Raw genomic sequence first — 13010 nt, 5'->3', positions numbered from 1 at the left:
CTACAGCTATGGTCAAGTAGACTTCTAGTCTTTACAAATGACAAAATCTCAGGCATTTTGTGATAGTAACACAAACCAAATTAAGGAAAGTTCCTCGTTTGTGTTTTCACAGAGGCTTTGTACTGTGCAGCCTTTCATCCCTTCTCACATCAAGATCCTTGCACAGATGGTTAGTCTAAAGGAGAAGTTAGATGGATGATATATAAATAAGTAAAATTCACAAATATTTTTCATTCTGATATAATTAATGCTTTAATGAAATCACTTAATGAAGTGCAGCAGATAAGAGAACTTGTATTTCTATAACACAATTATTCAAGGAGTAAACATCTGGAACATTGAATAATGATATCCTGGGGCTGAGCAGAAGGAAAAAAGACAAATGAGAGGAACCTGTAAAGCCTGAAAATTACAAACCACCCCATGACATCACTCATTTTTTGAGGGGTCTTGCGGGAAGAAGCAGCAATAAAATTCAAAAAGAGGCCTGCCTCCTTTTTCATTTATCAGTTGCTATTTTTTCCTAACAATACGTAATTAGACATGGTAGCCTTCAGGAAAAATCATGGCTAATATAATAATGGCTGTCCCTTATCTTTTCAGTGATCCATTCTACTCTAAATTAATTCACTTCCCATCACTGGAGTCTTAATATTGTCATTTTTAAAAATCTTTGCTTCTGAAAGCCCTAGAAAATAGTTTTCTGTCATTTTCAGGATCAGAGAATAGAATGTCCCCACTTAAAAGACTCTTCCCCATTACAGACACATCTTTATATGCTCAAAATACCCACTCGTCACTTTTGTTACACCATCATCTCTCAGTATAGTTTTTATCAAAGCTTGAAAATGCTGAGCTGTAACTCTGGATCATTTCACTACTGACTGTTAATGATTTCCCAGTTAACATCAGGCTCTACGATCATAACCTCCCAAATATGCACAATTTGCCTTTAAGGTTTCTGTTTTAACCAAACAAAAAGTTTAGAGTCATTTTAGAGTTTTGAAATAGAGTACAGAACCAAAAATTAATCAAGAAATGCCTCGCTATAAAATTTTTGTTCTTACAAAGGACACAACTGCCTATGCTGTAATGTGTTCTTCCTCATTATATTAACTTTGATAGGCTATTTACAACTAGACTCAAGAAATAGCCTTGTTCTTGGGAAAGTGAAGTCTTCCTTGAACTGCAATCACTAACTTCTCTTTGTTACATATAAGAAGATTATATAACTGTCTTAGTTAGGGTTTCCATTGCAGTGAAGAGACACCATGACCAAGGCAACTCTTACTTGGGGCTGGCTTACAGGTTTAAAGGTTCAGTCTATTATCAAGGTAGGAAGGAAGCATGGCAGTTTCCAGGCAGGCACAATGCTGGAGGAGCTGAGAGTTCTACATCTTGCTCCAAAGGCAGCCAGAAGACTACTATCTTCCAAGAAGCTAGAAGGAGGGTCTCTAAGCCCATCCCCACAGTGATATGCTTTTTCCAACAAGGCCACACCTTCTCTGACAAGGTCTTACTTCCTAACAGCGCCAAACATATTCAAACAACCATATTCCACTCCCTGGCCCCTATAGACTTGTTCACATATATGAATCCATGGGGGACATATCTAGCCATAGAATAATACAAAATACATTTGGTCCAACTTCAAAAGTCCCATAGTCTATAACAGTTTCATCAATGCTAAAGGTCCACAGTTCAATGTCTCTTCTGAGATTCATCCAATCGCCTAACTGTATTCCCTTATAAAATCAAAATAAAGAAGTAGATCACATACCTCCAACATCACAGGATATACATTAGATTCCAAAACAATATAGTGAGGAAATCCTTGACAAAAGCAAGACCAAAACCCAGCTGGGCAAACTCCAAACTCTGCATCTCCATGTCTGCTGTCCAACTCATTTCTGCCTCGTTAACTGCAGCACAATTCTCTTTGGCTGGTTCTCTCTCTGTTAGCAGCTTTCCTCAGCAGGTATCCCATGGCTCTTTAACATCTTGGGGTCTCCAAGACAACTTTGATGTTATAGATTCTTGTTCTAATGTCTTAGATCCACACATGATCTTCTGAACTCCTCCAAGGGGCTTGGGTCACTTCTCCAGCTCTGCCCTCTGTAGCACTCTGGGGTCTGCTTGTGCTGTTCTTGGTGATCATCCTAAGATCCCAAGGTTTTGACATCTTCAATATTCTGGGGTCTACCGTTGCAACTAGGATTCACCAATAGCCCCTCATAGGCTCCCTTTAAGATGCTAAGTCTCAAGTTCATTGGATGACCCTTTCAGTCTTGGGCCGTCAACTGCACCTGAGGCTCTACTTTCACCAGTGTCCTTCCCTGGCATCTCACACTCCCAGACCTCAGCTGCTCAATAAGACCCCTTTATACTTTCAAAGCCAGTACCATCTGGCTGATTCTTACACATTATCAAGTATAGCTGCAACACGAGGTACAAACTTGGCTAACTCTGGAACATAGCTTCTTTGTGCTCTCAGAAAACACTTCCAGATTTCACCTCAGTGGTGCTGATCTTTTCTTAATCACCACTAATTTCTTAGCTCCAGCCAACCAGCATCAATTGTTCCAGTAGTCCCTTCTATTCTGGACTCTAAAACCAGAACCGTGTGGCCAAAGCTGCTTAGTTCTGTTGCTCACTGGAGCTGGAACACAGATCCCTTCGTCTATTACATTATCACCAGATTTCTGTTTTCCAGCCCTTTCAATGCCTAAGCTTGGCTGTCCTGGAACTTGATCTGTAAACTGACCTTGAACTCAGAGATCTGCATGCTCCTGTCTCCTGAGTTCTGGGATTAACGTCCTGTACTACAATGCCTGAACCTAAGTTTTACTCTAGTTGGAACTTGCACTGTACCAGGTTGGCCTTGAACTCTATCTGCTTGCCTCTATCTCTTGAGATTAAAGGCTTGAACCTCCATGCCTGGACCTAAGCTTTTCCTGGCCACTATTCCTTAGCATCCAGGTCAAAAGCCAGGTCAAAATCATTTCTGGATTGTAATTTATTCCAGATTAAAAGTCCAAGTGAAAACAATAACCAGGTAGCTGGGTGGGATCTTGTCCCAAAGTCACTGCTCCCTTACTCTGCTTATCTCCTTGAACACAGGATTTAGCTCCATTGCACTTCCTGGTGCCCTTTTATTACTTGAACCATACATTTTGTATTTTTTCCTTTTGAAGCTTGTATGCTTGATCAAAAGGCTCTTCATGACAGTAAACCAGAAAATAAAGTCTACAATGGGCTTTTCAGAGACTTCCTTTGTCAACACAATTAATTTGATTCATGTAGCCTTAGCCTTAGGCAGACTCTTCAGACAAGGACAAAAAGCAGCTACATTCTTCAACAAAATATCATAAAACAGACTCTAGGCCACATACCAACATTCTTCTCCTTGGAAACCTCTTGAATCAGTCCCCACATGTGGAGAGCTGCATAGGGCCACGCCCTTAAGATGGTGCCGGTCTCTGCCTTCCACCACCTGTTGGTGAGTGCTTTTAGGAGTAAACAAGTCCTTATTTGGCTGTGGCTGGTGATCTGGCTTGCTTCCGTGTATGTGGGCCTATCTGCTGTTGCCACATGGCAGACGGGAATAGGCTAGTCCTAGAGTACTTAAGCCTGGGAGACATTTCCCCTGGGGTCGTCAGTCAGATGCTTATTCAAGGTCCTGAATAAATTGCTTGGAGAAGAGCTCGTGTGTTGCGTCATCCTTGCTGGACAAGGGTGGGCGCAACAACTGGCGACCCGCACAGGGAAAATCGAAGCTCAGAACTTCAAGCAGTCAGGGTGGTGCACCAGTAAGTTCCCAGGTTACATGGGACGATAAAGTCAAGGTCCTTGATAAAAGAGGCGATAAAGTTTCCGGGAAGGAATGATAAAGCTCCCAGGTTACATGGGACGGTAAAGTCAAGGTCCTCGACAAAAGAGGCGATAAAGTTCCCAGGAGTGGGAGGAGATAAAGTTCCCAGGTGAATTGGGACAATAAAGTCCGAGGAGCGAGGCTATTTTGCTCTTCTCTGAAGATAAAGAGAGAGCAGGCAAGTTTGTGGTGTAGTTAACCAAAAGTGAATCTTTGGGAGGAATTTAGTTATGGGTGCTGCTCAGTTGCACCCAATTTTTTTGGCTCCTCAGGAGCTGCTTTTATCAAGGAGTTTAAAGATAAAAAGCTCAACTCTGTTATCATTTTTGAATGAATGCGATATCATTGCACCCTGGTTTGCAGTATCAGGAAATCTTACAGTATCCTGCTGGGATAAACTCGGCAGAGACCTTGACTTTGCTCAAGAACAGGGAACTTTGCAAAAGTTAGTGAGAAGCTGTTTGGAAGATCAGAAATGCTGTAAGGTAGTTGAAGAGGGACAAACGGCCTTGGAAATGTTGCAAGAACAGAGATCGGAGAGGGCTGCAAGTGAGAAGGAAGATAAGAAAAGGGAGCTATTGTACCCTAGCCTGGAGGACTCAGGGTCCACGGACTCAGAAAGAGAGTTACATGCCCTAGTAAAACAGCTATAGAGAACAACTGTGAGGAAGAGGGAAAAGAAAAAAAAAAGAAGGAGAAACCCCTGTTGGCAGCAAGTGGCAGTTCAGAGGCTGTCATTAAGACACCCTCAGTTCCTCCAGCTTATCTTGAAGCCGCACAGGCTCCTCCGCCTACTCAGCCTGCCAAGGCCATCATTAGGATACTTTCTTCTGAAAAGCTAAGCGCTGCCAAAGAGTTGGTGGCTGAGCAGATAAGGACACTAGCATGCTAGCTTGGCTCATAGTGAGCGGGGCAATGGTACTTCACTGCCCCTGACTTCAAAGTGGCAGGGGTCATAGTAGGGCAGTGCAGAGAAGTAAGCTAGAGTAGTAAATGGAAACCTGGATCCTTTTTTTTTTTTTTTTAATTTACTCTGAGGTAAAATGTTTAAATCATTTTTGATCTTTAAGCTTGTCTCTCTGGCAGAGCTTCTGTCATAAAGCTAAGAGTAGAAGCAGGATTATGAACCATCCATCACCTGTGGCATGGAGCGTGGACTTGCCACAGAACTGAAGCCACAGGGAAGGACGCCATGGGAGAATCCAGGGACTGTTAGTGTTGTGTGCTTCCCGATGACCCTACCTGGTAAGATGTCTGTCATCAGCTCTGTCAGTTTCCACTGCCAGCTCTGGGCCTGCAGCCCCACCTCCACTGGGCTGGGGACAGGCCTAGAGTACCAGCTAGTGGCACCTGTGCACAAGAACTACATCTGTAAACAGTGGGAGAAAGCCAGGGGCTAGCTGTGGCTGACAGGAAGCCTGCCAGCCTTGTGTGTGTTGGAATCGGGGCACATCTGAGCTTGAGATGGCTGACAGCGGCCTGTAGTTCTCTAGAGGGGAGGAAAATGGTTACATTCACAAGTTTGCATTTGCAGATATCCTTAAGGCATGTAAGACCATCTGTTTCTCCCTGGAATACACCTATTTTTGTTATCAGAAAGAAATCAGGGAAATGGAGGTTCCTACATGATCTGCGCGCTATTAATCAACAAATGCAGGTCATGGGCCCAGTACAGCGAGGGTTACCGCTTTTATCGTCTTTGCCAGCCTCCTGGCCTATAATAGTAATAGATATAAAGGACTGTTTTTTCTCCATTCCCTTGTGTGCCAAGGATAGTGAAAGGTTTGCATTCACCATTCCATCATGTAATCATGAAGAACCTGATAGGAGATTTGAATAGGTAGTCTTACCTCAGGGCATGGCAAATAGCCCTACTATGTGTCAACTCTATGTGGGTGAGGCCATTGCCCCCCTGAGAAGGAAGTTCTCAGCTTTGAGATGTGTTCACTATGTAGATGATATCTTGCTAGCAGCTAAAAGTGAGAAAGTTTTAGATCTAGCCTACGGAGAACTGATTAAGTTGCTGGAGAGGAAAGGATTGTTTACCACCCCTGAAAAGCTTCAAAAGGAGAGCATAGTCAATTACCTAGGAGCACGTGTTGGGCCTGTAAGTATATCTCCTCAAAAGATTGAGTTGAGGAAAGATAAGTTGAAGACCTTAAATGATTTTCAAAAGTTATTAGGAGACATTAATTGGATAAGAAGTTATTTAAAGTTGCCAAAATATGAATTAAAGCCCCTATATTATATTTTGATAGGTGATTCAGCACTTGATTCCCCTAGGCAATTGACAGCAGAGGCTAGAGTAGCTTTGCAAAAGGTTGAGGAGAGACTTCAGAGTGCCTTTCTGCAACGATGGCAAGACCATCAGCCTATTCTTTTATGCATCTTTGCCATCGCCACTGCTTCGGCTCTTGCCTTGTCCAGTTCCGTACAAACTGCAGAGACCTTGAAAAACCTATCGTCCAGTGTGGCTACTGCCCTGGACGTGCAAGCTTCCATCAATTCTCAAATAAAGGGAGGATTGGTGCTGGTCAGTCAGAGAATTGACCTAGTACAGGAACAAGTGGATACCCTTTGGCAGCTGGCGCAGCTAGGATGTGAATGGAAAATGACCGGCCTGTGCATTACTTCTATACAGTATCATAATTTTACCCATGCAGCAAATATCTCTAAAACTCTGTCACAGTTCTTATTACAGAATTGGAGCTTGGAACTCGAAGAAACCCTGAGGGAGCTGAGATTTGCAATAGTCCATGTTAATTCCACGAGAGTGGACCTATCTCTGGCTACAGGACTGACTTCGTGGATTACACCAGTGATGAATCAAATGTATCAAAAAATTTTGAATGTGGGCTCACAGGAGCGGTATGCTGTTTAATCTAGTGCCACTTTTGTGCTAAATCTGAGCCAGCAGGAAAAGGGCATTTCTCTAGCATTAATTCAGAAAGATGTATTTTTCTTTTATTAGAAAAGAAAGGCTTAGTCCCAGCTGTAAGGCAACATTTTCTCTTAAGGGACTACTCTGTTGCTGGGGTGTGACCTCTCCTAGATTGATGCTTTTCTCCTTGACAGACAGACATCAGCTGTGGATCATTTGAAGGAGTGGGTAGGTTTAGGTTCCTTGGCTATACTCATAGTATTAGCCTCCTTTGTCTGCCTGTGGATTATCTGTAAGATCAGAGTTACACAGCATCGGAACGCAGCCATGATTGTTCAAGCCTTTGCAGCCTTTGAGGCCAGACAGTCCCCCCAAGCTTGGCTGGCAGCCATCAAGCCTTGAGTCGTCACGTTCAGGTTGCGAGGCTAGGCACTGCACTTGAGGTATGCTGTCAGCTGCTTGCAGCCTCAAGGAGAGCAAGTCTGATAGATGCAGGTTAGTACTGTCCTTTTCCCCAATTTATACAATTTCTCCCGCCTCAGAAAAAAAAATCGGTACTAGATGGGTCTGGCACTGCCTGGGTAGAGATACCTTGGAAGGGCTAGTACAATGTCCTTTTCTCTCCTTCTGAGATCAAACCTCTACTCTCACCTGTTTCGTACAAAAACAAAAAGGGGGAACTGTGGAGAGCTGCATAGGGCCACACCCTTAAGATGGTGCCGGTCTCTGCCTTCCACCACCTGTTGGTGAGTGCTCTTATGAGTAAACAAGTCCTTATTTGGCTGTGGCTAGTGATCTGGCTTGCTTCTGTGTATGTGGGCCTATCTGCTGTCGCCACATGGCAGACGGGGGTAGGCTAGTCCTAGAGTACTTAAGCCTGGGAGACATTTCCCCTAGGGTCGTCAGTCAGATGCTTATTCAAGGTCCTGAATAAACTGCTTGGAGAAGCGCTCGTGTGTTGTGTCATCCTTGTTGGACAAGGGTGGGTGCGACACCCACAGTTCAAATCACCCTCAGCATCAATATCTTCTATATTCCTACTAGAATAACTCATTAAGTCCCACTTAAAGCATTCCACTGCTTCCCAAATCCAAAGTCCCCAAATCTACATTCTTCCAAACAAAAGCATGGTCATGCCTATCACAGCAATATCTAACTCTACCTCTTTCTATCTCAGGGTTTCCAATGCTGAAGAAGACAACATGATCAAGGCAAACTCTTACAAAAAACAACATTTAATTGGGGCTGGCTTACAGGTTCAGAGGTTCAGTCCATTCATATCAAGGCAGGAACATGGCAGCATCCAGGCAGGCATGGAAATGGAGGAGCTGAGAGTTCTATATTTTGTTCCAAAGACAGCCAGAAGACTACTATCTTCCAGGCACCTACGAGGAGGGTCTCTGAGCCCACTCCCACAGTGACACACTTCTTTCAACAAGGCCACATCTACTCCAACAAGGTCACACCTCCTAACAGTGCCACTCTCTGGACCAAGCCTATTCAAACCACCACAACAACTCAATCTCCTATTTCTAATTCTTTTCATCTCTTTATTCCCTTCTTCTAGGGTAATTGAAACAAAACATTGAGTGTTCTTAGATTTTTTTAAAGCTTCATATAATAAATATATACATCTTCACGAAGTAAAATAATTGACAGCTTTAAATCTTTACTACTCAACTTTTAAAATTATATTTACAAAATTTCCACTATTGTTATTAGTACATGGAATGTTCTTACAATTATGGAAGTAACATTCTAGGACCTTCTGGCCCTGCTGCACCAGCAACAGGCAAAGTAGTTACTTACAAATTGCTCATAGTAACAATATGGGAAGAATTTTGTAGTCTTCCTTCCTGCTTTAAAGGGAAATAATAATTGTCATTTAGTGAATAAGTATCATTTTTAAATATATGAAATATATCAGTGAAATAAAAGTAATTTTAGCAAGTCGAAAAATGTACAGTCTGAAGAACCAGTGCATTCCAGAGTTTTCTGATCCCTCATGGCTTTCTAAAATGAACATAAAAATAGACAAGGGTCTACCGGGTAGAATCACTGGAGCTGCTGCACAATTCCCATTGCTAACAGCAAGGCAGCAGTTAACAGGGCACTGCAAGCCCGTCTCGGAAGGAGACATGACAGGTTTCTGTGCAGTGAATCATCTGCCCACATGTCAGTCACCAACGGTGCATCCATTAACATAAAAATCTTCTATAGGAAATGCTGGCATGTAAGAAGGAGGCAAGAAGCTCTAACAATTTAGCTTTCATCTGTAATTCTAAGATAATATCCTGGCAAGGGGATGGGTCTTAGCCAGTAATCTCATCTTTCCATGGTGTTCTAGCATCTGTGCGATCTTAGCCATTAGTGCTAGAATTTTTCCCAGGTAGAACACTCCTGGCATCAACTCATAAGAAGCATTGTGTTCTTTTCCCAAGGCATGGCTAGGGAGCATATTACATATATAAAAATATCATACATATAATAAATATATAAAGAAACATCAAACACATAAAAGCAATGCAGAAAACAAAGAAAAAAGCAGCACACATAAAGGTATAGACATTATGTTTCCCATCTTCACATTTGTGTTGCTCTAACTACGGGCTAGTATTTAACTAAGGGCTAGTATTTCTTTTTGGAAAATTCTCTTTGAAAACTTACTCCAGGCATGGGAAAAAGTTCAAATATTAAGAGTGTATACTGCTTTTGCAGAAGTCCCAAGTTTGATTTGAGGACATCCAACAATTCTGGTTTCTATGGATACTTGCACTCATGTGTGTGCCACAAAGCGTCACACAAACATGTAATTAAAATTAAAAATAAATCCTTAAAATAAGCTTAACCCACTTATACAGAGGCAACCCCCCTAGATATTACTCTACTCACCTTCAACACACCCCGTTCCTGTCTCCTCAAAGGAAAAAGATTCTCTAGCCAGATTAAAAAGCTGAAATATTGAGTTAGCCACACTTAAAAATATAAAAACTCACTGCATATTTAATATGCATAATCTGAAAGAAAAAGTTCTCCCTTGTCATTCTTGCTTCTTGGGGCTGAGTATAAATCAACCTGAATTACCACCAAGGAAAGGAAGGCCCTTCAAGGCCTTAGCTATTAACGATATGGCTGCCCAGAGGATTCTAGCATACTGGTATATAGACTCAGATTGGAAGCAACAGGCTTACCCGACCACTTTTACATAAAAACCATAGATTGGAGTATGCCCAGAGGAAGATAATTCTCTGAGAAACACTGATCTAGGATATATAGATCAAATAAATTGCCCTGGGCTATCAGCTCTGCCCTCTCCTTCCCAGTACTGAAAAATGAGCTGTAATGCAAGATGGCAACCATGCCTCAGGTCAGAAATTGATTCGTGTGGCTCATCAGACCCAAGCATGGCTTCCATCTGGACACTGAATCCATCAGTGTTCTTTTATCCTTACCCACGACTACTAGAGGAAGAGGCCCTGGCTCAATTGTCTGTACCATCCTCAGGCCACAGCACACTAGAAATTGTCTGTGACCTGATGGCCCTAGATTAACAAGGTTTGTGGAAGAGAGAAGGAAGCCATGATAGGATTTGCCCCAGGTCCTGCACCAAAGGCTGCCCGCTTCCTAAAACTAATCAGAACAAGCATGATCAATAACACATTAGCCAGGCTTTTCAAATTCTTCAAGGGTCAGCAGGCACAGACTTGAATTTTCCACCCAAGAAGCCAACTCGGGCTTGATTTTAGTTCAAACATTCGAGTAATGAGGAAAATACTTTCTTCTTTTTGAGAAAATTCACTAAAGCATTGGCATTTCACATACAATATCACTCACAGTAAGCCAAGAGCTAAACAGGAGTTAAGTGTTCTCCCTAACAACCCACCAGTGATCCCGAAAACCTTTAGGCTTTCATGTCTGTTAATAGCGCTATCTTCTTCCTATTCACTGGAGAAACAAAGTGTCATTAAAATACATGTGAGTGCAAAATGTTAGAAGTAATGAGAAACCAACAGAAGTACACTAAGGTATGTGTGCTGAATTTGTAATTGGAAACATCTAACACAGAGAGACCAACAGTGACAGCCACTAAAAACACTGATAGTCCATATATAGCTGCATGTATGTTACTCTGAAGTTTCTCCTGAGACATTACATTTTAATAAGAGGGTGGCAATGACCTTCTTACTGTCTTGGGGTACTCGCTTTGCAGAAATGTGTTGTTTTCTCTTGTGTACTGAGTACTGTCACCATCTTGATATTTTGGAAGCACTGGGCAGTATTTCAAAGTTCTTACTCTCACAAGATATTCTTGCAAGTTGATGAAAAACAACAACAACAAAAAGTAAAGATATTTTTCACATAACAGTTAATGCTACGGAGAAAATGAATTTGGCCAATAGACAAAGCTCAGAAGACAGATATAGGTACGACCTGAAAAATAGACTCACTCAAGGGCGAAAAGCTTTCAGAGACTAGGTGCTCTGCCAGCCCAGTGCTTTGAAGTGAAATACAACCAGCAGAGAAGATAGGCATTAAAAAAGCAGGCAGGACAGGATCACAATGCATTCTTCAGATCTGGCAAAGAATTGTACTGTTTATTGTATGAGGGACTGATGGGAGTGGGCTCAGAACAGCATCCAGAATCACTTACATAGTTTTAGATGCAAGCAATACTCTTATGTTAGACCGAAAGATATATCAAACATATTTATAAGAGCAAACAGTCCAAACAATGAAATCCTAACTGAGCCAAACACACTTTTTAAATAAATACTTAAAATATGCAATGAATGCAGAAACAAACAAACAAACAAATGTTCTGCATCTTGGTTTTCCTTTTTTCCTTCTTTCTTTCTCTCTTTCTCTTTCTCTCTCTCTCTCTCTCTCTCTCTCTCTCTCTCTCTCTCTCTCTCTTTCTCCCTCCCTCCCTCCCTCTCTCTCTCTCTCTCTCTCTCTCTCTCTCTCTCTTTCTTTCTTTCTTTTTTTTTCAAGACAAAGTTTCTCTGTGTAGCCCTGGCTGTCCTGGAACTCACTCGGTAGACCAGGCTGGCCTCAAACTCAGAAACCTGCCTGCCTCTGCCTCCCAAATGCTGGGATTAAAGGCATGCCACCCGGCTTTTTTTTCTTCTTTTTTTTTCTCTTTTTTCTTTCTTTCTTTCTTTTTTTTTTTTTTTTTTTTGGAAATGTTCTGCATCTTTAGCCACCAGGGAAATACAAATCAAAATGGCATTGAAATTCCAAATGTCACCCCAGTCAAAATGGCTACCACGGAGAAAAAAACATATATTGGAAAGCATGCTGGTGGAGGAAACTGTTAAATACTGCAATACTGCCGATAGGAGTATAAGCTGACCCAGTCACGATGGAAATTGGTATAGAGGTCCCAAAGAAACTAAACCTAGAACTACCATATGCTGCTGCTGTACCACACCTGTGCATATACCTAAAAAAGAAAAGAGAGAAAAAAGAAAGAAAGAAAAGCAGCACAGAACAGAAATACCTGTGTAGTCATGATAATTACGGCTGTATTCGTCACAGTCAAGACATAGACTGCATCTAGGTGCCTACCAACTGATGAATGGGTAAATAAAATGTGGCTTGTATACACAACAAAATATTATTTAGCCATTAAGAAAGAAATTGTGTTATTTTTTCTGGAAAACACGTGGACTTGGTACCACGCTCTGCCTTAAGTAAGCCAGACTCAGAAAAACGAATACCGTGCAATCTTTCTAGTGTACATGCTTTTGATATATTTTATGATTTCTGAGCTTCAAATAACTTACTTGGATCATTCACCTGACACTGCTCTCAGTAGCTCCCCACAAATCCCCAACACCCCAACTGCAATCCTATTTATTCTATAACTGAGCTGCCAAGTCTATCTAACCTGTGAAGTGTGTGTGTGTGTGTGTGTGTGTGTGTGTGTGTGTGTGTATACACTCTTGAGTATGGGTCCATCCACTGGATCATGGTAGAACTACCTGAGGTCATACCTTTAGGAAAAGTGATTCCCCACTGATGTTTGCCTGAGGTGGAGAGTGACTACTTTAATATTTATTCAGCCTGTTGCAATTTTTGGCACGTGAGAGGTGCAATAAAAAAGTTTGAGGCTCATCTTTACCTCTGTCACCTGCACCACGGTCAGGCTGGCTATCTACCAGCCTGGATGTCTACCTGTTATCCCACTGATTCTTTTTAAAAAATCAACAAAATTAAAATTAACAAAGGTAAAATGTGAGATCTTCCATAACTGTT

Source organism: Grammomys surdaster, unplaced genomic scaffold (genome assembly GCF_004785775.1).
Source record: "Grammomys surdaster isolate TR1022 unplaced genomic scaffold, NIH_TR_1.0 264, whole genome shotgun sequence".
NCBI classification, from domain to species: domain Eukaryota; kingdom Metazoa; phylum Chordata; class Mammalia; order Rodentia; family Muridae; genus Grammomys; species Grammomys surdaster.
Note: the sequence above shows the minus strand (reverse complement) of the source record.